Below are 23789 nucleotides of genomic sequence, written 5' to 3' on the forward strand. Positions count from 1 at the left end.
ACATGTATACTGCCAAATGTAAAATGGATGGCTAGTGGGAAGCAGCCTCTTAGCACAAGGAGATCAGCTCAGTGCTTTGCGACCACCTAGAGGGGTGGGATAGGGATGATGGGAGGCAGACACAAGAGGGAGGGGATATGGGGATATATGTATATGTATAGCTGATTCACTTTGTTATACAGCAGAAACTAACACAACATTGTAAAGCAATTATACTCCAATAAAGATGTTAAAAAAAAAAAGAATTATACAGGGCATCACATCCATTCTTCGGGAGATGCAGGTCCCACGTGAAACTCACATTTTCTAGTCATCAGGCTTGGGAAGAGAAATATCATTATTTCACAATGTCCCCCAAAGAACAGAGCTGCCAAAATGTGTCATTGTGTGGACTCCCCGTAGTGATACCCACATGTGGTTTCTCACCGGTTTCCTCACAGGGTTAAGACAGAGGAGGTTCTTGTGCACACACAATTGAACAGGGGAAAGGTAAACATCCAAGCTACTTGAATTCAGAAGCACCTTTGTTTTGTCCTCACTTGAATTTAATTTCCAAATCACAATATTACAGATTTAAATAGAAGGTCCAGAGGTGCCAGGGAAGAGTAAAAATAGAAGCTAGAATGACAGAGGGGACCATCCTCCAGTAAGTGGTATCTGACTTATTAACAGACAGAAACGAAAATTGATTTATAAATGATCTTGGGGAGGTAAAGGCTGCTGCCTACATTTTAAAGTTAATGTGTAATTATATATGAAATTCTTAATTACACTTGTAATCCTTAATTACGCAAGCAGTATAGGAATACATTTCCCTTTTCAAAAATTAAAACACTGCAGATAGGGCTTCCCTGGTGGTGCAGTGGTTAAGAATCCGCCTGCCAATGCAGGGGACACGGGTTCGAGCCCTGGTCTAGGAAGATCCCACATGCCACGGAACAACTAAGCCCGTGCACCACAACTACCGAGGCTGCATGCCACAACTACTGAAGCCTGCGCGCCTAGAGCCCGTGCTCCGCAACAAGAGAAGCCACCGCAATGAGAAGCCGGCACCCCAACAAAGAGTAGACCCCCTGCTCGCCACGACTAGAGAAAGCCCACGCGCAGCAACGAAGACCCAATGCAGCCAAAAATAAATAAATAAGTAAATAAATAAAAACACTGCAGATAAGCTGATGTCCTCACTGATCAGACCTCACCCTCTCCATCCTGAGTTCCTGTTTGATGCATATCCTGAGAACATTTTCCTTGATTTTACATAATTTTGATATATATTGATAGATCCATAAAATTATATCATTTAGTAGTACATTAATTGTTATTGATTTTAATAGCACATATAATTTTATTCTACAACTTGTCACTCAATGAAATGACTTGAGTTTCCACCCATATTCCTATATACATTTATGTTGTTTCAAGTTTTTCACTTTAAACATGACTGCAGTGAGCATTTCTGTACCTGCCCCTTTGGGTACATATGGGTTGTGGGTGAATTGTTCTTCAAAAGAAGCTGTATCATTTTATAGTTCTACCGTTTCCTGTTTAAGTGTCAACACTTCATATTATTTCCAAACTCTCTTGATTTTGCCACTCTGTGGGTGAAAAATGGTATCTTATTGTTTTAACTTGTATTTATTTATTTATTTATGAGAGAGTTGAGTATCTTTTCATTGTATATTTTCTGTTATGTACTGTATATATTATATGATCTCTTTTCTATTGGGTTATTTGCCTTGATTTTTAGGAATACTGATTTTTTCCAATATTTGTTACAGATGTATTCTCCCAAGTTACAGACACCATGCCCCTTCCCCCCTTAAGATATTTGTGTGTGTTTCCTAAGAAAAACGATATTCTTTTATGTAACCACAGTCCCGATATTAAATTCAAGAAATTTTACATAAGAGGCTATAATTTTACCTAGTCTAACCACTCATATTCCAATTATTTACTTGTCCCAATAATATTTTTAATAACCTTGTTTATTCTTTTTTTTTTTTTGCGGTACGCGGGCCTCTCACTGTTGTGGCCTCTCCCGTTGCGGAGCACAGGCTCCGGACACGCAGGCTCAGCGGCCATGGCTCACGGGCCCAGCCGCTCCGCGGCATGTGGGATCTTCCCGGACCAGGGCACGAACCCGCGTCCCCTGCATCGGCAGGCGGACTCTCAACCACTGCGCCACCAGGGAAGCGCATCCCTCATATTCTTAATCACTCTCTTAATGTCATTGTCCTCAGTCTGTCCCCTCCTGTGAGCTCATCCTCAGGCTGCTCTGGGCTACTTCTCCCTGACTCAGTTTCCCAGTGCTTTCTTGTGTCCTTTAGAATTCCGTGTGCTTTTTTTCTTTTTAAAATTTTTACTGGAGTAGAGTTGATTTACAATGTTGTGTTAGTTTCAGGCTTATAGCAAAGTGAATCAGTTATACATAGACATATATCCAGCTGAAAATGGGACAAAGGACCACTGAATGAGCTTTGCTATTGTCTTGAGTGGGACATTAACAGATAGAAAAAGCATTTGAAAACTCCCTGTCTTTGGTGTCCTAAAATTTTCCTACCTTTTGAGTAAAAGAATCATGATAAAGTCTCACTGAAAGGGGAATGTGTCCTTTGATTTTGAGGTTTTGCAGGAGATGCATGCAGCTGGGCAGGGCCAAGGGAAGATGCTCCTCTTTTTCCAGGTCTCCTCTGACCAGGTGCTGGGCTGGAGCTGAAAGCCACAAACTCCAAGATCACCACAGCATCTCAAGTCATGGATATCAACCCAACCTGATCAAGAAGGTGGGCACCAAAAAAAAAAGAAGAAGAAGAAGGCGGGCACCACAGCTCCTGTTTCCACCCCTGGTGACCAACAGTGACCAAATAAGCCTTCCAGGGCTATGGGATCTACCCCGAGGAAGAAAGAGAGAGGAGAGCCTGTGACGGAATTCTGGACTGCTCTGAGTTCATCATCCTGAGCTGACTGCTCAGTCACAGGAGTGGGCTGAATATTCTGAAAGCATCTGGATTAAGACACCTGCCGGAGGGTGGGCTGGAATATCAGAGACAGAAATTAAGGGCAGTTTTAGAAATAAATGAAAGACTACGTATTCGTATCCAAGTCTAGGTCTGCTGAAATATTTTACCTCTCATGTAAAATTCTCTTAAACCTCCCTTTAAAGCTCATCTTTAGTCTAATGAGGACCTCTGGTACCTTGATCCTCGACTGTCTCCTCAACCTTCAGCCTCCTCTTGCCCTCATTTCCCACCCCTGATGTCTAAACCCACAGGACCTGCTTCCCTGATGATGCACTTATTTCTTGCCCTTTTCTCATACCTACTGAGAAAAATACTAGCCTGTATCCACACAACTGCCTGCTTCTTCCAGTCCAATACCTTGGCTTCTGAGTACTGCTGGAGAAAACTGAATAACCATGCAGATTAGGGTCATTACAGATGTGTGACCTCCGAGCTCAACAAGGCCTTCCACATTGCTTGGAAATACTTTCTTATTTCTCAAGTCAGCTTTCATTTACATTTTTTCTCAGTAAACTCTCCTGACACCTCCTAGCCACCCCACCACTCATCTTCCACCCGCCTTCTCTTCCCCTGATATTCATGTACACATGTACACACTGCCCATCGGGAAAGTAGAAGTTGTCAGACTAGACTTCTTGGAGCTCAGTATTTTGGAAAACTGTTTTATTGTCTGGGGTTTTAGTTTTGATGGTTTCTTTTTAGTACTCATATAAATTCTTACTGTAGGTTTCTGGAAGGGAAACCTAATACAGTAAGTTCCCTATATATGAACCTTCAAGTTGCAAACTTTCAAAGATGCAAACGTGCATCTAATTCCAGCAAGGAACCAGAACCTGTGCCATCCACGTCAGGCGTGAGTGACATCACAGCTCGCCCTCCGTCTCCTGTTGCTGACGATCCTTCAGCTCTAGCATCTCCCACCTCCTCTCCCTCCTCCAGTCAGTAACTCTTCTTGCCTGTTCACTCGATGCCAGCCCCTGGATGCCAGCTCTTGTACTGTGCTACTGTACTTTTCAAGGTACTGCACTGAAAGAGTCAATGTTTTCTTTACTTTCTGTGTGTTTTTTAATGTATTATTTGTGTGAAAAGTATTATAAACCAATTACAGTACAGTACTATATAGCCAGTTGTGTTAACTGGGTACCTAAGCTAACTTTGTTGGACTTAAAAATACATTGGACTTACGAATGCGCTCTGGGAATGCAACTCGTTCGTATGTGGGGGACTTAATGTACCTGTTCCAACTTTCCTAGTTTTCCTTTAATGAAAAAACAAAAACAGGGCTTCCCTGGTGGCGCAGTGGTTGAGAGTCCGCCTGCCGATGCAGGGGACACGGGTTCGTGCCCCGGTCCGGGAAGATCCCACATGCCGCGGAACAGCTGGGTCCGTGAGCCATGACCGCCGAGCCTGTGCATCCGGAGCCTGTGCTCTGCAACGAGAGAGGCCACAACAGTGAGAGGCCTGCGTACTGCAAAAAACAAACTAACAAACAAACAAAAAAACCCAATCCGTCCCCTCCACTACCACAACAACAACAAAAACACCTTCAAAGATAATGGAAAAAGTCAAAGTAGTACACAGGCAGAGAAATTAGTTTCCTAGAAGGAAAATCAGCTGGCTCAGACTTTTCCTTCACAATATTAAATTCCAGAAGATAATGAGAATTTTTTGCAGAACGTTTTTGGGGAAAAGAAATCTAAATACAATAATTTTTTAATAAGAGAAGGCAAAGAATGACATCAAAGATAAACACATGACCATACATCCCATCACTCAGATACCTTTCTTGCAAAAACTACTCAAAATTTTCCTGTGGACAGACAGATAAATTAAATACATGAGTGGAGAAGTTGAAGCTTAAAAGAAAGTGGGGGGGGCTTCCCTGGTGGTGCAGTGGTTGAAAGTCCGCCTGCCGATGCAGGGGACGTGGGTCCTGTCTGGGAGGATCCCGCATGCCGCGGAGCAGCTGGGCCCGCGAGCCGTGGCCGCTGGGCCTGCGCGTCCGGAGCCTGTGCTCCGCAACGGGAGAGGCCACAACAGTGAGAGGCCCGCGTACCGCAAAAAAAAAAAAAAAAAAGAAAAAGAAAAAAAGAAAGTGGAAGAAAGCTTGGAATTCCATTTAATGATAGAGTGGATTATATCTATAGTGTTCGCAAATACATTATAGTTAGAAAATTGAAGGAAAAAGCCAACAAGTTTCTTGTAAAGATTTAGAAGAGAAATAACAACAACCACGTGACGCTCATCTAACTCTTAAGTCTATGTAGACCTCACCACAGCTGCCCACTCCCCAGGAACTGGCCCCGATAGACATGAACAGACCCCTCAGCTGTGTCTGTACTAGGTGATTCTGCTTCACTGGCCACAGGTAGGCATCTGACTCAAGCTAAGCCCTTAACCATCCCTACCAAGAGTCTGAATCTTGTACTGAGAGACGCAGCACCTGAGCACCTTTAAACTGAGCTATGTTAGAGTCCTCCAGAGTGAAGGCTCGTGAATCCCTCCAACTAGGACCACTGAATCTGCCCTGGTCCCTGTCCATCTCAAGGCATGGCCATATCAACAAATGTCCTCTTTAAGTTAAGCTAGCCATGGTCCATCTCTGCTATTGTTGACCAAACGAAGCTTAACTAATGCAGAAGTTGCTGCGAGCAGTGGAGATTTTCAATCATCAGGATTTTAAAAGGGGTGTGGTGAGGAGAGAAGTGAGGATGTGCTTGAGACAGGCTGGGACCTGGGACCTGGGACCCTTTGCTGCAGTGCTTGCACCTGGGCAAACATCTCCTTGAGAAACAAAATACAAAGACACTATAAGGGACTTAAAATAACTGCATGCATGCACAGTTGGGGCGAATTATGGACAACAAGATACAAAAAGATCAAAAACCCAAGTGCCATTTCTGAAGAGCAGGAACAAAAGCAGGGTACGGGACATGCCCCCCGCACGCAACACCACCTAAGGGGTGGGCAAAACACCTAAGCCACCCCTCCAGCCCGACCCCTGGACACACCCCTACCCTCACCCCATATAAGGAGCAAGCTCGCCCCCCCGCCCCAGCTAGTGAGCAAGGGAACCTGGTGTTTGTTCTCGCTCCCCTCTGCTGCAGCAGGGGTCCCAATAAAGCCTTACCTGAATTTCTTTTCTGGCCTCTGATCAATTTCTATTAATTGAGGAGGCCAAGAACTCTGGTCAGTAACATGCTCACCTTCCTATCCTTGTCTGGGAAGGTGGCAATCTTTTCCATGAAATAGTGACATAATTAGTGAAACTGTTGCCTATTTGCTCTTGGGACTTGATTCAATAGTAATTTCATAGGATTTTAGCATGTTTCAGTTACTTCTTTAGACTTTATGGTACAAGATGAGAGATACAAACTCCAGTCCAAGATAGCCATTCTAAAAATTGATAGAGAATAGCATAAAGTATGTGACTCTGTGAAACGAAGCCTTTGACGGACATCACCAGAAATCTGAGGCAGCTGAGGACCAAATAATCATAGACCTTGCCAAATTGCAGCAGTCAACTTTGTCGGTTCATCTTCTTTTTAAAGCTAAAGTTAGTGTCCTGATCAGAAAATGGTAGAGTTACGGCACTTAGGAGATGTCACGTGTGGAAGAGGCCAGAGGAGTCGGGGCATCCTGGGATTTCCTGTTGCCCCGTTTGTTCCTCCAAATCACCTTCAAAAGAAAATGAGTGGAAGGGGACTGCCCTGGTGGTCCAGTGGTTAAGACTTCTCCTTCCAATGCAGGGGATGCGGGTTCGATCCCTGGTCAGGGAGCTAAGATCCCACATGCCTCGTGGCCAAAAAAACCCAAAACATAAAACAGAAGCAGTAGTGTAACAAATTCAATAAAGACTTTAAAAATGGTCCACATCAAAAAAATCTTAAAAAAAAAAAAAAGAAAGAAAATGAGTAGAAGAAGGGATAATCCCCAAAGACTGTGAGCCTGGAAAAGAGAGGGTCAACATCGTGTTAGATTTCCTTGCCAGATGGGACTTCAGCTCACCTCCCATAGGGGAAAAGGAATTTGGTGAATCACACGAGGTAGAGCCCTATTTGCATGTATGAGGGAAAAGGATGTGTGCATGTACGTTTGCACATGCGTGTAAGCCTGTATGCTGGGAAGTCAAGGGGAAGAATGTAGTGAACATCTATTGCTTGATTCGCTCACCTTCTCTTATTTTTCTGGAAAAGGACTTTGTTCTCCTCCATCTACATGGAGAAGAGGAAGCCGTGTTTACACAATATTGCCCTGTCTCCTGGCTACCTAACTCAAGCTCTATTGGATTCAAGCTGAATCAAAGTCCTTTCTCACAAATTTCAAATTCGAATTAAGATATTGAAATATCAGCCTGTCTGCTCTCTGTGTCTGGATGACACATTCTGGAGCCATTACCAGTGACTGAATTCCTTCATGTGAACTAGAGAAAGAAAGCTGGACTGCAGGGCAAGCGAAGTATCAAAAATGCATGTTAAGCAGAACACATAAGAAAGATCTGCCTGAATCTTTAACGCTGCTCCAGTCTGTCTGCGAAAGCTGACTGCATCCTTGACTGGGATATAGTGTTTCCTTGATTTGCATGATTCCTCTAAATTCTTCATATAACATGCTTAGTAGGCACCCTTTGGCTTAAGGTTTCTATTTCTAGCAACCAAGAGAATTTTAATAGCCATGATCATATACAGAATTTACATTTTTTAACTTTATCTTACGTATATCACCCTTCTCTCGTTTCATCAACATCTTTAACGAACTTTTATCACAGCTCTTATGACAGTGAACAGTAATTATTTTGCACATAGACCACCCACTATACTATGAATTTATGAAGAGTCAGGATGGTGTGTTATTCATCTCTTTTTTTTTTTTTTGCGGTACGCGGGCCTCTCACTGTTGTGGCCTCTCCCGCTGCGGAGCACAGGCTCCGGACGCGCAGGCTCAGCGGCCATGGCTCACGGGCCCAGCCGCTCTGCGGCATGTAGGATCCTCCCGGACCGGGGCATGAACCCGTGTCCCCTGCATCGGCAGGCGGACTCTCAACCACTGCGCCACCAGGGAAGCCCTGTTATTCATCTCTTGATCCCCAGACTATCAAGGGCTAAGTTGTCTCACTGAGCACCTAAAACCAGGTGGCAGTGTCTGCAGTGGGAACAGAATTTCCTGCCTTGGCTACTGCTTCCGAGGGAAGCTCCTGACTCACCTGAGAGTCATGATGTGTCCTTGTCACCCCAGCACAAGAAGGCCAGGAGATTGAGATAATGCGGACAAGTGGAAAATTTCTAGGGGAATCAACAAGCTCCAGCACGTCTAGAGCTGTACTGCCCAGTATCCCAACCAGTAGCCCCACGTGGCTCATTGAACACTTGAAACGTGGCCAGTCCGGAGTGAGATGTGCTGTTAGCATAGCATACGCACTGGCTTGTGAAGACACAGTAGGAGAAATACAATATAAAGTAGCCCGTTAATAATGTTTACACTGATTACACGATCTATACTATATTGCTTTATATAAAATGTTATTAAAATTAATTTCACCTGTTTCTTTGTACCTTTTTTTCCAAATTCTGTTTTTTTATTGAGGTATAATTAACATATAGCATTATATTGGTTTTAGGTATGCTACATAATGATTCAATATTTCCATGTATTATGAAATGATCATCGCAATAAGTCTAATTAACATCCGTCACCATACATAGTCATAATTTTCTTCTTGTGATAAGAACTTTTAAGATCTATTCTCTGAAACAACTTTCAAATAGGCAATACAGTATCATTAACTATAGTCACATGCTGTACATTGCATCCCCAGGACTTATTTTATAACTGAAAGTTTGTACCTTCTGACCCCCTTTACCCATTTCACACCTCCCCCCGACTCCTGACCTCTGACAGCCAACAATCTGTTCTCTGCATCTTCCAGTTTGTTTTTTTCTTTTTGTACCTTTTTAACATAGTTACTAGAAAACAAAACGACACATGTGGCTCTCCCTGCATTTCTGCTGGACCGTGCTGTAGACTTTCTTTGACTGAGGATAGAGAACAGGGAAAAAGGAGGAGATGCAGGAGGGGGGAGAGGAAGGTGAAGGAAGAGGAATTGTCTTTTTTCCGTGAGGAACTTTGCTTCAAAGTTAACATTCATTAAACACTTACTACACTGCAGGCACCAAGCAGAGAACTTTTACATGTAATATTTCATTTAATCTTCACAACAGCCGTATAAGGTTTCTATTACAACGACCCCCACGTTATGGATGAGGAAACTTAGGAAAGTGCAAGTAATTGGCCCAAGGTCCTATAGAGAGTGAAATGGTAGAGCTGGGGTGTGCACAGGAGCCACACCCACGCTCTCAATCCTTTATTCTTCATCCTCTGTCCTCTGTGTAGTCCAAGCTAGAAGCTCTGTGTATGTTCTTGCTGACTTCTCCCAGAATCTCTGGGCCAAAGCTGCATTGTGTAATTTTCTTTAGTAGAGAGTTCACTGTTTTTTCCTTGAGCAAACATAAGAGGAGTCCTGGTGGATTCAGTGATTCTGGATATCAGATCTCAAACCCAGCCTCCCTGGGACCATCACCACCCTGCATCCCTTCATGGTAGAGATGGAAGAAGCCGGATTCTCTGAAACCCTGGCTCAAGAAAATTGGATGGGACCTAATCAGCTGAAAAAACAAGGCTGCAAATTGATCCTGACATGGGAAGTCAAGTACCTGCAACGAAATTTCCAAGCTGTCAAAACTGTTCAATATGCATTCACTTAGAGCGTGCGGGATTAAGAATTCCAATTCTCCACCAGACACCAGTGACGAGCGGAGAAAATGAATGGGGCATTATGAATCTAATCTTCTGATGCTAATTATCCCTGGAATAGCACAGGACACAAACACCATCTTCCCCTGTAACAGCCTTGAGAGTGCAATTGGATTTCCATCTGGTTCTTTGTAACCAGGGACCCCACCACTTGGAAGATGAGCTACAGTGCTTACTTAACACAGCAGGGATCCAGTCCTGGATGATGGCTGTGCACCTTCTGGCCTCTCTTGGCACCAGACAGCAATGCTGGGTCCTTTCAAGTCAGGCGATGGCACCAGGGCTCCCTGGAGTTTCTCAGTCCAGGCCTGACTACAGGGCTGAATGCAGGACACACATCCCAGGAGCTCTGGTGTATCAGTGTCCTAGGGCTGTCATAACAAAGTACCACAGACTGGGTGGCTTAAACAACAGGAATGTATTGTATCCCAGTTCTGGAGGCTAAAAGCCCCAAATCAAGGTCTTGGCAGTGTTGGTTCCTTTTGAGGGTTGTCATGGAGAATCTGTTCCATGCCTCTCCTCTAGCTTTTTCTGGTTTGTTGACAATCGTTGGGGCTCCTCGGCTTGTAGAATCATCACCCCAATCTCCACTCTCATGTTCACACAGAGTTCTCCCTGTGTGTGTTTGTCTCTGTGTCCAACTTCCTTCTTTTCATAAGAACACAAGCCATACTGGATTAGGGTCCACCCTGATGACCTCGTCTTTACTGGATCAACTACAAAGACCTTGTTTCCAAATAAAAGTCACATTGACAGGTACTGGGGTTAGGACTTCAGCATCTTTGGAGGAGACGCAATTCAGTCCACAGCACCTGGGATGGCCAGTGTTCCCTAGGAGGACAACCCTGTCCCTAAACAACGGTCCAGCTTGGAGGCAAAGTCATCTGTCCACTTGACTATTCCCTGCCACAGACATGGTTTTTCCCTGGGACCCTTGCTGTGGTGGCTGGGGACAGGCAGTGCCCTGTTCTCTCCCGAGCCCCTGGAGCCCTTGGGAGAAAAAGTTCCAGAGCCATGACTGTCTTGCTCTGTGCCAGCTCGGGCACCCAAGGGTGGGGTGGGTGGGGGCAGAATGTACCTGTCTCTGTCTTTATTCTTCGCCTGCACCTGTAACAGGCAGTGTGTCACCTAGATCCATATTCAGGTCTAGGCTCTGCCATTTACCCTCCGTGTGACCTTGGAACGTTCTTGGACCTTGTTCAGCCTCATTCTTCTCATCTGTCAGTAGGGACCAGGATGCTCACTTCCTGCCACACGTTGTGCTGAGGAGGGGGTCTGGGTAAGGCACGCTACACAGGGTCTGGTGCAGAGTTGGTGGGTGATAAACAGTAGCTTCCATCACTAAGCCTCGCTTAGGCAGAGCCTGACTTGGGAGGGAAGCAGCTCCCACCCTCTGAGAGGCCACCCAGCAGATGTCATTCTGAGGACCAGCATTTCCAGCAACGATTTCTTCTGACTAACCACATGCATGCCTGGCTTCACACACTCTTGAAGATTCTCACTGTACAGCCTGTCGGCATTTGAGTCCCAGAGACAAATGCTAGGCTCAGCAGCCCTGGAGTTGGGAGCAAGATGCAGAGAGGGAGAGAAAATGCATGTTAATGAAGGAGACTGGAAGACTAGTAAAGAATTCCATTCATGAGGATCTGTTAGAAAAACAACACCCTTTGTCCAATCTCCCAGGGCCCAATTAGACCACTGCTTTGGCAAACTTGATTTTGAGAGGTGAGTATTCTTTCCTCTGTGTCTTAGAGAAGAAAGGAGAAAAAGAGGGAGGGAGGAAGGAAAAGAAGAGAAGAGAGGAGAGGAGAGGGGAGGGGAAGGGCGGGGAGAGGGACAGAGAAGGGGAGAGGGAGAGGAAGCAATTGAGAAAAATCTATGCTTCTCTTCCTAGGGTACACGTTCATCTTCTCTGATGAACTCTTTCTCAAAAGACTGATGCACGAGTTACTCGGACCCCTCTGGCTCCAGGGATGGGTCAGCTAAAGGCACATGCTCATTGGTTCCACAATGCTCCATGGGTCGCCTTGGAAGTCTGTGCCATTCTCATGCACCTGCCACGAATATCCGGTGACCTCCTGGTGGCAGAGACTCTGCCTTATTCGTCTTGGAGTCTCAGGGACATGGTAGGTGCTCAGAAGGTTTGTAAAGCATTTTGTCAACAGTTGGGATCCATATCAGGCCTAGAGTCCTTGGAGGGGTGTCATCGTCTCTCCTTCCTGCTGGCTTCACGCCTGGTGTAGGGTGGACCAGGCTGGCAAGACAGAGGGCTCTCCTTCTGGGGGCTGCTGTGTCCTCTCGCTGTTGCCCTGCTGAAGAGGCATTGCACGAATGGAGTCACCTTCTGTCCCTCTCTGGGACTTAGTGTTTCCATCTCCAAGACAGCAGTGGGTGGACTAGACGACCTCTAGGTGTCCTTTCACTATCAGCGTGTCTCTCTACCAACCACCGATGCAGGTCGCATTGTGCACAAAAGTTACCCAACTGAGGAAGCAGGTCACTCTGGGAAACCAGCGTGCACTTCATGTGCCAGGCTTTGCTCCATGGCTGAGGCCACACCCACAGGAGAACATAGGCACCTGTTCCTCCTTTGTCTGCCCAGAAGGGTTACACTTTTCTAATTCATCTGCCCAGGAGGGGCTATTTTCTGATTTGTCCATGAAAGGGAGTCTTTCTTCTAATTCAAAAAGAAGTACTGGGACTTCCCTGGTGGTCCAGTGGTTAAGACTCCATGCTTCCACTGCAAGAGGTACGGGTTCTATCCCTGGTCGGAAAACTAAGATCCCACATGCTGTGTGGTGCAGCAAAAAATAAATAAATAAATAATTTTTAAAAAAGATAATAGATTGAAATGTCAAAACATAGTGGAAATTTAAAAAAAAAAAAAAAAAGAAGTACTGTGTGGGCTAACATCCACCCTACAACCAACTGCAACAAGAACGACCCAGTAATTTTCATCCAAGTGTGGGAACAGGAAGCTCATCTTAGGCTTCAGTTTTCTAGATCTTTTCCAGAATGTTCTGTAAAGCCAGGCTTTGAAGTTATGCTCCAAAAGGTACTTTCCTTTCCTTGAATCTTCATGATGCAGTGATAGGGGGAAGGGTGGCTTCCCATTGATGTCCATTATTAACACCTTCCTTATGTGTTAGAGCCCCAGGCTTACCACGCTGGCCCACGCCATGCCTCTTTGAACTTACGTGATGGTTAATTCTATGTGTCAACTTGGCTTGGTCACCATTTCCAGATATTTGCCCAAACACTGATTCAGACACTGCTGTGAATGCATTTTTTAAGATGAGATTAACATTTAAATCAGTGGACTTTGAGTAGAACACATTAGCCTCCATAATATGGGGGGGGGGCTTGTCTGATCAGTTGAAGGCCTCAAGAGAAAAAAGATGGACTCCCCCAAAGAAGAGAGAATTCTGCCTCCAGACTGCCTTGTGGGCTCAGGCTGCAGCATCAACAGTTCCCTGAGTCTATACCCTATTTCCAGGTTGTCTCCCTCTCTGACTTGGTCCTAGTTTTGTGCCCCCTGTGAAATCTAGGTCTTCAGGAAAGGGTGTGCTAGGAGAGTGAATGAAAGAATTTTTCTGGGTTTCCAACCAAATAGGTCTCTCCGTATCTGTTGAGGATGCCAACAGGAAAACAAGTCTGGGTGGAAGGGCTCGAAGCTAGGTAGCGACAGGCAAGCCTGTGGGTGATAAAAAGTCTGACCCCTGGGACAGAAGAGGGTAAGCTGCCCTCGCCATCCAACTCAGCACCTGCTGACCCAGGTGAGCCACCCAAGCCCGCTATTCACATCCTAAGATCCAGGGCACTGCCCTCCAGATTCCACTCCAAATGAGCCTGGTTTAGGGCATTATACTTACTGAAAAATTGACGAGTCATATATCTCACACGTTGGACCCATTTCCTGAAGGGCCTACTCTAGTTACAGAATCCCACCTTCAAGCCCATTCTACCAAGGAGAATTCATAACCAGTAACATCCGAAGGGAAAATCGCCTGGCAGGAGAAGGAAGGACAGTGCCTGAGAGTGGACAAGAAGTTCCTCGAGGGGAGATGTTGGATCTATTGGCCTCAAGAGCTCCAGGATCCAGCACGGGACTTGATACAAAGGAACAAACCTCTGGTCAGCCGAAGGCCAGAACAGAGCCCAGAGGAAAAGCCTGGAACACGCAGGATGCAAAAAGGAAACTGCAGGAAAAGGAAGACATCTGGAAGCTTGGAATGGGTACAGGATTAGGACTTTTCGGTTTTTAAAAAGCACTTTCTGTTACCCTCCATCAGCTCTTTCTGAAGCCACGAGGATTAGGGGTACACATGTCTCAATCCCCATTTGACAGACAGAAGCTCAGGAAAGTCTATCGACTTGCCCACCCAGTCAGAGCCAGAGCTTGAACTTGAACCATCTCCTTCCAAATTCCAAGCCCTGTGGAGGGAGGAAGGTCCTAAGAAAGGAACTGGGGTGTTCTTTTCTAAGACTTTTTTTTTTTGGATGTGGACCATTTATAAAGTCTTTATTGAATTTGTTACAATATTGTTTCTGTTCTATGCTTTGGTATTTTTGGCTGCGAGGCCTGTGGGATCTCAGCTCCCCGACCAGGGATTGAACCCACACCCCCTGCACTGGAAGGCAGAGTCTTAACCACTGGACCGCCAGAGAAGTCCCTGGTGTGTTCTTGATGAGATGACTCATTCCCTTCATAATAATCGGACTGGGGCAGAACTGGATGAAAGCTACCTCCAGGCTAATTATTTTTCCCACCAAAGAAAAGCCGCTCTCCACAGATGAAGTCTTGTCCCCCTCATTCTGACACCGATTCCCATGCGGAAGGACACAAGAACAGCTCAGCTCAGACCAGCCCCACTCCGTAGCCTTGCTTCTAGCAGCTAAAATTATCATCTTTGTGCATCAATTCGTATCAGGGTTGCAAATTTACCAGTGGCACTCCGATTTGCAAAGAAAACATAACTTCTTCATTTTCCACGATTGATGTAAGGAAATTCAATCTGATCTAATAATGTAAAACAGCCTCTTTAGAGAACTCAGCTTCTTTTGGATAAACGTTTTGTACTTTTTAATCCCTTTTCACCTTGCTTATCTCCAAGAGTGCATCTGGAGGTGTTGATATGAGAGAGCTGGTCTGTGTGACCTAAAGGTGACGAGAAAGATCTCGGATCCACACGGGCCACAGGCCCACGGTCCCTTCCGGCTCCTGTAGTCTGTATGAGGATGCCGCTGTCCACCTGATCGACAGGAGCCCTGCTGGCACCAGAGGCTGAAGCCTGCCCTCCTTGGTTCTGTCTGGGCTCGGCAGTCCTGCTATCTGGAGTCCAAGTCAATCCTCTCTAGGACTGCGTGTCCCCTGAGGTCTAGCTGTGCTGCATGGCCACTTCTTGGTCGGGATGATCTGCCATCTGGCCCGCAGCTACAGCGTCCCTCACCACAATGCAGCAACACCTGTCGCCCCAAGTAAACCTCAGCCAACACCATCAATCCCTGTGATCTTCTAGGGGGACCAGGAAAAAGTGGACACTGTCCTCACCCTCCCGCCCCAGCCCCAGGAGCTGAGGAAGCCTCTGGAGGCTTAGCTGGGAGGTTCCTCTCTTCAGCTGGGAGAGGGTCAGAACACACCTCTTTCCCTACTTACTCACCTGCTTCTGACAGCCTCCTTCCTCCCGCAGTTTTTTTGAGGCCAGAAGGGGTGGGCTTTCCCCTTCCTTCTTCCCTGATAGAGACATCCCCTATCCTGTACTTTTAGGAGGCATTTGTAGTCCCCTTTCCTGGCACTTTGGTGGTGGAATGGCTGCCAGGAAACGTTGCGTTTGGGTGAGAAGGACGAAAAACCGTCTGGTACTTTTGAAAGATGATCTCATTACACAAGAACACCAGTTCCTCTGGCCAAGCTTCCAGACTGGGCAGAAGACCACTCTTCTGGCCACGCGTGCTCTTAACACCTCAAAGATAGGCAAGCAGAAGGGAAAGGAAATTACTTAGACCCGAAAGAGAACCGATGTTTTATAGCAAGGTGAACATTTATTCCAAAACAGAGCAAAAAGCTACACTTTCAAATTGGTCAGGGGAGCCTCACGGCTGAAGTCCAAGCACTGAGCCCCTAAAGACACAGACTGACCTTGAAAAATGTTCGTTTTATAGGAATATTTTGCTAGTAGCATTCAGGGCAAAATGCTCAATATCTGGCAACATCTGAGGTGTCCAGCCCAAACGTTTGACATGGCAGCCTCATTTGCCAAGGTCGTGCCTCTGGTTCTCGTATGGAATGAGAGGACTCTGGTTCCAGGACCACAGGCTGGCTCCTAGGCCAGCTGGAGCAGAAGTCTGAGCTTTTGGTGTTAACGGGAGGCAATATGAGTGAGTGAGTGTGGCTGACTCAACACCGTAAGTTATCCCTTTGGAAAACAATGCATCTTAAAACTCACATTCTACCAATGTAAGAACCATGGTTCATAAACCTCCTGAATCTGCCAACAAATCAACAAAATGTGTGTGCGTGTGTGTGTGTGTGTGTGTGTGTGTGTGTGCGTGAGAGATGAGGGGCGTATAATTGATTTGTTTTGTTTTTTCCAAACATTCAAAGGAGTATCAGACCTGTATCAGCATCAGATGGAATGAATTTACTGCAGGGACTTGGTTACACTGGTGAAATATGGAGAGGAGGAAACAGCAAACAATAGGAATTAATGAAATAGAGGACGAAATCTGTAAGAGAATCAGCAAAGCAAAATAATGGTTCTTTGAAAACGTTAATAAAATTGATATCTTTCTATAGGGGCTTTTAAATATGTCCACAAATTCTCTGACAACCTTCTCAAAAGTGGACCCTAATCCTGCTCTCTTTGCGTGTGGGCTGTACCTCGTAACTCTCTTCCAATGAGAGGAGTAAGTGGAACTGATGTGTGATTTCAAGACTTTGCTGTCACTTGGATCCCTATCTCTGGGGGAGGCCACCTGCTATGTTGTGAAGACACTCCAGCAGCCCTAGAGAGAGATTCACATGGTGAAGAACAGAGGCCTTGAGGAATCCGAACCACCTGCCAACAACCAGCACTGACACGCCAAGCGTGTGACTTAGCTAACGGGGAAGGAGACCCTTCAGGTCCATTCACAGATGAGTGCAATCTCAGACGGCACCTTGACTGCAACCTCGAGGGAGACTCGGAGCCAGACAGCCAGCTAAGTCATCCCCAGGGCCCACCCCCTCACACAAGTTGTGTGAGATAATAAATGCTTCTAGTTTGAAGCTACTGAGACTTAGGGTAATTTGTTATGCAGCAAGACATAACGAATACATCCCTTACTCCCAAAGGAAAGCTAATCAAGAAATAAAAGAGAGAAGGCACAGGTCAATATCAGGAATAAAAGAGAGGATATCACAAAAGATCTAACAAACATTAAAAAGTTGTAAAAGTTATTTGCAGAATCTTGTGGTCATCATTTAAAAATTTAAAAAGAAAAAATTCTTAGAAAAACATAATTCACCCAAACTGAACCAAAAGAAATGGAAGACTTACAGAAAGAAAATTCCAAGTCCGGGTCCAAAGAATGCCAACTCGTTTCATGAGGCCAGTAAAACTGTGATAGAAAACCTGAGAAGGACATTACAAGAAAAATCAAATATAAGCCAAACTCTTTATGAATATAGATGCAAAAATCCTAAATAAAATATAGCAGTTCAAATCCAGTGATATATGAAAATTTTTTTTATTTTAGCAATGTACGGTTGCTTTAACATTCAAAAATTAATTATTATAATTCACCACTTTAATGGAGAAATAGGAGAGAGGTCATATGATCATTTCAAATATGCACAGAAAAAGTATTTGGTGAAATTCAGTATCTGCTTATGTTAGAAACATTTAGAAAGCTAGGGATAGAAGAGGGTTTCCTTAATCTGATAAAAGGTATCTACAAAAAGCCTGCTGCAGTCATTACACTTATGGAGGCCTCCCCCGAGGCTGATAATGCACCAGAGTTTCTTGCTACCCTCAGTTTACTCAACACTTCACAGGAGATTCTAAATCATCGCTAAAATAAGAAGATGGAGGAATTAGAAATGAAGGGAAAAAAATTATGTTTAGTCATAGATGGCCTGGTCACATAAGAAAAATCCAGAGGATATGGATATTTTCCTCGAATTGGTAAGTGCACTTAGCATACAAGCTCCCTGTTGTCTGTACCCCAGACCCAGGCTTCCAGAGCAGTTTCTTTCTGGAACCTTGCCAGTCATCAGTGTGAGGAGAAAGAGCTGATGAACCATGATCTGACTCTGAAATCTTTTGCCCGATGTAACCCGCATTACCTGCGTCACATGTCTTTGGCCAAAGCACGTGACACAGCCACTCTACAGGGTAGGGCACGTCATCCTCCTGCAGGGAAGGTCATGGCAGAGGGGAAGTGATGCTACAACCTGTCCTAAGAGTAAGGGGCAAAGGTGTGGAGGACAGAGAAAGAAGCAGGGAGAGATACAGGTATGATGGCAGGTGACAAGACACCAGGATTACAGGAGAAAAGTAGCCAGTGAAAACTTCCTGGGGCAGAGTTGCCAAAAGAACAGGTAGGTCTCATGCTCATCTTTATACGGTAAGTCCCCTACATACGAACGGGTTCCGTTCTGAGAGCGCAATCATAAGTCCACTTTGTTCGTAAGTCCAGCAAACTCAGCCTAGGTACCCAACTAACACAATTGGCTATATCATACTGTACTGTAATAGGTTATAATACTTTTCACACAAATGATACCTAAAAAACAAACACACAAAAAGTAAAGAAAACATTTTAAATCTTACAGTACAGTACCTTGAAAAGTACGGTAGTACCAGCTGTTTTACTCTTGTTTCCGGACATCCTAGTCTTGAAATAAAGATACCGTACTGCTGTACTCTATACAGTCCTGGACAGTAAAGTACACAAAACCACAACCACTTGTAGAGGACGCACGCACGTGATGATGTACACCAGACACGTGAACTAACTTTTATGATTGGACATGCAAAAGCAAGTTCGCATCTTTGAAAGTTCACAACTTGAAGGTTCGTATGTAGGGGGCTTACTGTACTTGTTTGCTTTGGTATAGCATGAACTTCTATTTCACGAACATCTGATAAAGTCCATCACATACATAAACGCTTTGTGTGTTTTTGCAGGATATCAGGGACAGGAGATGAATTTCATATTTGAGTGTGCAGAGCAGGGAAGAGACCAGCCATGGGAGGTAAGAAGCCCACGAGGACAAAAGTTAGGCAAAAGCAGGAAACTACAGCCGTATGTGACTGAGAATTTACGCCCCTGGGAATTTTCAGAAATCTGGAGACGGGCATTGGAATTCCCATGGATATGGAATTAGAAGCTTAAACTAATTTTCTCTAAATCTCAGCCTTCTTGGCTAAGATCCAGGTTACATCTATGACAAGCATGCATTTCTTAAATTAGAAACTAATTAACAAATACTATGGTTGTTTTGAAAACTCCAACCATATCCATCAGTGATGAGATAGCTGAAGTGATGTGGGTAAGTGGAGGTACAGTGTTTTCCTGGGTTCTCCTTAGTGTTGGCACAAAGTTACTCAGGGAGATCATTAAATAATTTTAATCCTTGTGTATTGCAAAAGGTGTGTAACTAGGTTTTCTTCTTAGCTGATAAAGGCAATGGAATTAATAAATATTACCCAAGACTTTAAAATAATTTCAAATCTCAGAGACATAAAATAATGTTTCTGATGTTAAATCTAAACAATTCTTTAAAAACAACAGCAACCACAGGGATCTAGATAAATATTCAACCCGGAGTCAACCTTGCTGTTTGTCACCCCTAAACAGGGGCTTAGGTCATTTCCATGATGTCAGCCTTCACTACAGCAGCAAGAATTGTATGCCAGTCTACACTGAAATGGGAGCCTTTAAAATGTGTTTGGACATAAAAGCCAATGCAAATGAGAATGCACAAAACTACACAAAATCTTTGCCATCTAGAGCTTATATTTGCTTTAACTATGAGAAATCAAGCCAGCCAATCTCAGAATGAAACTCAAGGAAATCTGGGCTTCCCTGGTGGCGCAGTGGTTAAGAATCCACCTGCCAATGAAGGGGATGTGGGCTCCAGCCCTGATCTGGGAAGATCCCACATGCTGCGGAGCAACTAAGCCCATGCGCCACAACTACTACTGAGCCTGCGCTCTAGAGCCGGCGAGCCACAAATACTGAGCCCGTGTGCCACAACTACTGAAGCCTGCGTGCCTAGAGCCCGTGCCACACAACAAGAGAAGCCACCACAATGAGAAGCCCATGCATTGCAATGAAGAGTAGCCCCTGCTCGCCGCAACTAGAGACAGACCGCGCGCAGCAACAAAGACCCAACACAGCCAAAAATAAACTAAATTTTTAAAAATAAATTAGTTAAGAAAACATAAAACAAAAACTTAAGGAAATTAAATTTTGCACGTGGCCAAACATGTGCTGTGTGCCAGCACATTTGACATTGCGTATCTGTATGCACCCTTCTGTCTACGTATAGACAGAGCCTTGGAGCAAGTAAACACCAGGTCTTCACCTATCAGCATTCAGTCCATGTGCTGGTTTGGGTTTCCTCAAAGACAGACTTTACATTGAGGGTGTGAGTGCAGATTTATTTAGGAGGTGATTCCAGGATGCAGTCATAGGAGGGAGGAAGTGAGATAGGGGAGAAAAAGTAGCCAGTAAACAGTGTGTTAGCGTGCAAAAACCCTACTGGGATAAGGAGAAAACTGGATATTAATCCTAACCCAGAACCATAGAGCCAATGTAAAATACTCGTGTCAGAGTATTGCCAGAAGGGGCAAGGGAGCTGGGGTATACCCCAGTTGCCATTCGTTAAGGGCTCCTTGAAGCAAGGCACTAATTCTCCAGTACTTCCAGGTTGTCCCAGGCTCTGCCATCTACAAAAGCCCTCAGGCAGAGGGATGCAGAGACTGGCAGATGGAAATCAGCCCTACTAGGCCATAATGCCCAGAGCTGAAGAGACACAGGTGGGGCTCTGACAGCCACCTATGCTTCCATTACATCTCCTGTCTTCCAAACCATCCCTGTTTGTCTGTTCCTTTATGTTCTAGCATTTCTTGCTGACTTTTATGCAGATTTTGATGAGGGATAGGGGGTCTCCTGTCCTCTGCTCTGCACTATCCCGTTTTAAGAACTGACATCAAATGTTTACCCACCAGTAGGGTCTGAAGTGGATGCAACAGAATGACCAGGACAAAGGCTTAAAGTGATCAAAGTGTTTTCCATCCCGGTCCACAATGAAGAAGAAGCCTCCGAAATTAGCCCCATGGTAGAACAAGTGTCAGCCAGCTGGCTGCTTCATTCTGCCAGTGTAGGCTCCACCCTTATTCTGAGACAGTCACTCCCTCCCAGAGAAGAGCCCCCATACGCTCTCTCGAAAAGCCTCACCAGGGACCTTCAGCTGTAAATAAAGCCTTGACTGAACCAAGCCCCGCTCAGAATAGCAAGTATCTAAGCAGATCTGCATGGCACTGTCTTCCCAGCAGGGAAACGCTGCCACGGTACTCATCACACCCTTCCTTAATTATCTCAGCATAGCACAGAAGCTAGAAAGCCCCCATCATTAACTTTTATGGAGGATGTTTTCCAAGAGGATGCCCATGTCCCACCCCACTCTTCAGAACTGGCAAGTGATATACCCAGAGCTTGCAAAGAGTTTGAAAAGTTGAAGGTGGCCACGATCCATCTAAGACAGTTATTCTCAACCAATGGTGTTTTTTTGTTGTTGTTGGTTTTTCTTTTGGGCTGCTCCGTGCTGCATGTGAGATCTTGATTCCCCAACCAGGGATTGAACCCGTGCCCTCTGCAGTGGAAGCACAGAGTCTTAACCACTGGACCACCAGGAAGTCCTCAACCAGGGGTGTTTTTGCTCTCCCCTTCCACCAGGAGACACTTGCAACGTCTGGAGAAATGTATGAGAGTGTGCAGGTGCTGGGACACTTGCAACGTCTGGAGAAATGTATGAGAGTGTGCAGGTGCTAGCTGGCATCTAGTGGGTAGAAGCCATGAACGCTGCTGAGTATTTTACAAGGACAGGACACCCTCCCACAATAAAGAATTATCTTGCCTAAAATACCAGTGGTGTTGAGGTTGAGAAACCCTGTTCTAAGGAGATAATTCTGCTGGACCCTTAGACACCCCCTTGCAATCGTATTTCATCCCTTCAACCCTGACTCTGCCCCTCGCAGACTTCCTGTTTTGCTAATTAAGCTCTAAACAAGACCTCCTTCCACTCTCTAACCCCGTTATGGTCTCAGAATTCTCTCCTCAACTCAGCAGCTAGTCCCTTTCATCATTCTAGTCTCAGAATTTCTCTCTCAATGTCCCCTCCCCAAATCTCTTACATGTCAAAGTTCATCTTCCAGCAACCATCTACTTTTCTTCATTCTAAGCCCAGAATGTCCCCATCTCTGCTGTGAGCCCATCATCCCCCACACAAGCCTTTCTTGGTTCTTGGATCCCGATGAAGAGGAACTTCTATGATGCCCTCCCAGCTCTGAAACAGCAGCTCTGGAGCCGACCCGTCCCAGGGAGCAGACATCTGAGTGTCTGGCTAAGAAGGTTCTAGGATTCGGGTTCTCTGGTCCCTGCTTCTGACAGCTGGAGCTCTCATTTCTGGTGCCCATGCTACCCGGTGATGGTGAGACGGAGGCCTCTCTGTGTGCTGGCTGCGATAGCAGACAGGCTCCCTGCTGTAGTAGCCACAGCCCTCCCTCAAGCAGAGTCATCTCTGGGCCTGGGGTTAGGATGAACAACCTGAAAGCTTGAGCACTGAAGGTCCAGGGCCTTGGGACTGTCCTGGTTTTAAAAACGAAAGTCCTCCTGGGCTTCCCTGGTGGCGCAGTGGCTGAGAGTCCGCCTGCCGATGCAGGGGACATGGGTTCGTGCCCCGGTCCGGGAAGATCCCACATGCCGTGGAGAGGCTGGGCCCGTGAGCCATGGCCGCTGAGCCTGCGCATCCGGAGCCTGTGCTCCGCAACGGGAGAGGCCACAACAGTGAGAGGCCCACGTACCGCAAAAAAAAAAAAAAAAAAAAAAAGTCCTGCAACCCAGGAATGCCCTCAGGATGGTTTTCCCCCCGTAGCTGGGTGAGCTCAGTGGGAGCGGCAGGAGGGCAGAGCAGAGCTGCGGCCTCACTCTCCACTCGGGCTCATTTGGGACAGGGGGGTTCTCCCTGATGCTTCTTGGGTTTAGGTCTGGAAGTCTGTCTCAGAAACTCAGACTTGATAGTTTCACGCCATGTAGTTAGGTTCAACGGACCTCCTCGGAGCATTGCAATATACTTCCTACTCCTTGCCACGGGGACAGAAGACATGAGACCACGGCTCCTGCACCGGAGGACCTCTGGGTCTAGTGATGTGTGGAAAGACAGACAAAGTGCAGAGTGGCAAGAGCGATGACAGAGGCCAGGGCTGGGAAGGAGATGGAGAAGGCAGTCAGGGAAGGCTTCCTGAAGGTGTCAGTGCCACAGAGTGCAGGCCGAAAGGACAGAGAAGCTTTGCCAGGCAGCAAGGGAGGATTAAGGAAATATTTTCCAGTTGAATGAAATAACAAGAAAATAAATACATTGAGAAGCCTTGGCAACGCTTACAGACTTAGATGGAGTGGAGAGAAATGCAATTCTCTTTGATCATGGAATGAAAGTATATCTGTATACTTATAAGGTAGGCTTACCATTTTTGAAGACGTATCTCCACCTATTGCCCCGTTTTTCATTTTCATAACCCCTGCTTGAGGGTAGAGACAGAGACTGTTATTCCAGTTTACGCTGGGGGAAGTTGGTACCCCAGAGATAAGCAGTTTGTGCAGCTCACATATCTAGTTAACGTCTCCAAGTTTTGACCTTGAGGGAGGCCGCTGAGCACAGTGTGGACCGCCTGGGCTTTGGAACGAGACAGA

At 45.7% G+C, this 23789-nt stretch overlaps 1 protein-coding gene across 5 annotated transcripts in view; it reads right to left on the reverse strand.

The window, feature by feature from the left end:
- Nucleotides 1–506: 506 nt before the first annotated feature.
- Nucleotides 507–23789, reverse strand: part of MTHFS (methenyltetrahydrofolate synthetase) — a 287753-nt gene continuing 264470 nt past the window's right edge. For all 5 annotated transcript variants that reach the window (XR_016391960.1, XR_016391959.1, XR_016391961.1 and 2 more), the window contains 3 exons: nucleotides 17369–17443; nucleotides 15491–15793; nucleotides 507–11385 (listed from right to left, as the gene is read on the reverse strand). The gene's annotated coding sequence lies outside the window, so the exon portion shown is untranslated. The remainder of the gene's footprint in view (nucleotides 11386–15490; nucleotides 15794–17368; nucleotides 17444–23789) is intronic.

The sequence above is a fragment of the Delphinapterus leucas genome, chromosome 2, assembly GCF_059928025.1.
Source record: "Delphinapterus leucas isolate spDelLeu-1000000601 "Yukka" chromosome 2, BTC_Dleu_Yukka2, whole genome shotgun sequence".
Lineage (NCBI taxonomy): Eukaryota > Metazoa > Chordata > Mammalia > Artiodactyla > Monodontidae > Delphinapterus > Delphinapterus leucas.